This window comes from Prunus avium, chromosome 3, assembly GCF_965620075.1.
Source record: "Prunus avium chromosome 3, drPruAviu1.hap1.1, whole genome shotgun sequence".
NCBI classification, from domain to species: Eukaryota; Viridiplantae; Streptophyta; class Magnoliopsida; order Rosales; family Rosaceae; genus Prunus; species Prunus avium.
The window spans coordinates 23848072-23849898 of record NC_142286.1 but is presented as its reverse complement, the minus strand read 5'-3'; the positions used below and the strand labels follow the sequence as shown (position 1 = coordinate 23849898).

General features: G+C 38.5%; 1 non-coding gene across 1 annotated transcript; it reads left to right on the top strand.

Moving 5' to 3' along the window:
- Positions 1-327: 327 nt before the first annotated feature.
- Positions 328-434, top strand: LOC148295762 (small nucleolar RNA R71). The gene has a single exon (XR_015834901.1). It is a non-coding gene; the product is annotated as a small nucleolar RNA R71 (small nucleolar RNA).
- Positions 435-1827: the final 1393 nt, after the last annotated feature.

The following is a 1827-nucleotide window of genomic DNA, read 5'->3' as shown; positions in this document are numbered from 1 at the left end:
AGCATGTGCTTTGCAAAAGATTGGTCTTGAACTTCCTCTTTGCTTCCTAGAGGGCCAGTCACTGCCTGTTGAAGCAAAGAACACATAACATCAAGTTTTGCATTAATCTCATTATTAGTACTTACCTCAGAGACCACAGCTTTCATAGGAGCTCCTCTTCCTTTATTGTAGCTCCATTGTTGAGAGTTGGCACTCAAAGATTCAAAGAGAGTAAAAGCTTCATCTGCTGTTTTGTTCATCAGTCCTTCTCCACTTGTTGCATCTACCATCATCCTTTCGGAATCAAGCAAACCTTCATAGAAAGATTGCATTTGCATCCAACTCTCTATATTGTGGTGTGGGCAAGAACTCATCATCTCCTTGTACCTCTCCCAGCATTCATGAAAAGCTTCTCCTTCTCTTTGTGTGAAACCAAGAATTTCCTTTCTAATCTTGTTAGTCTTTTGAGCTGGAAAGAATTTCTGCAAAAACTTATTAGAAAGCTCATCCCAAGTACGAATTGAAGCATTAGGCAAAGAGTATAACCATGACTTAGCCTTATCTTTTAAACTGAATGGGAATAGCCTCATCTTAATCTGCTCATCATCAAGTCCTTGAATTTTGATTGTAGCACATATTTCAAAGAATTGCTTAACATGCATGTAAGGATCCTCAGTGGTATTACCATAATAAGTTGGAAGAAGATGAATCATACCACTTCTAAGCTCAAACCTGTCAATTGTGAGTTGAGGATAGACGATGCACGAAGGTTGATCAGTGACTTTGGGGATGGAAAATTCACGCAGGGGTTTCCTAGGTTGGACAACAAGCGCACCACCTCCTTCATCATTATTGTTGTTGTTTGGAATCTCTGCCATCTTGCTTGAACCTTCAGATTCGTAGCTCTCAGATTCAGCACTTAAAGAACTATAATTCCTCCTCAAACCAACACGTACAGCAAAAGTTCCTGGTGAAATTGGCTCAGAATCAGATTCGGACATATATGCACACACAAGAAACCAATTAGTGCCTTCAAATGGAGATAACAACTAAAAAGAAAAACAGAATACAGAAATAAAAACCAACGAAAACAAAAACAAAAACACTCAAAGTAATCTAACTATAGCAGCATCGTTACCGGTTCCACGGCAACGGCGCCAAAAACTTGTTGAGCCTATTCCTAACAACTAAAATGAGTTATTAAAAATAGCAACTTCAATTCTCGCAAGTGCACGAACCATTTATAGTATAGCTTATGAAATACGAGGTCGATCCCACGGAGAATGGTAACTTGGTTGCAAGTTAAACTACTTAGAATGATGGAAAAACTGAAAACAAAGAAACAAACTAACTAACAATTGGCAAGGTCTAGGACAGAATCCTAGCACCACACACGCACTCGAATGGGGGGTTTTTGTTGTTTAAATGAAAACAAGAGAATGAAATGGAAGTGCTGGAAGTAAACAATGGCAGCAATGAACAAGTTGTGAAACAATGATTGAGAAGTGTTAGAGCCTTGGAATCTACCACTAGTCTTCCTATCCAAGTTATGAATGCATAGAAATTGACTCAAGCTTCATTAACAATAGATTATCGCATACAAGCCTATGGTATCTAGGTGCAGGATGCATGATTCTCCTAAGGCATGTAATTGTGCATGGTATCTACACAACACGTGATCTCTAATATGCAACCTAAGCATGGTATCTACTTAGAATAAAGCATATAAGAGTCATTAAGTTCCTTGAGAATATGATAATCACACAAGTCCTAGAACATGGTATCTGTCCTAGTCAACCTATGGTTATTAACCCCTTGAATGATTCTTAGGCCATTCATGTGTTGCTT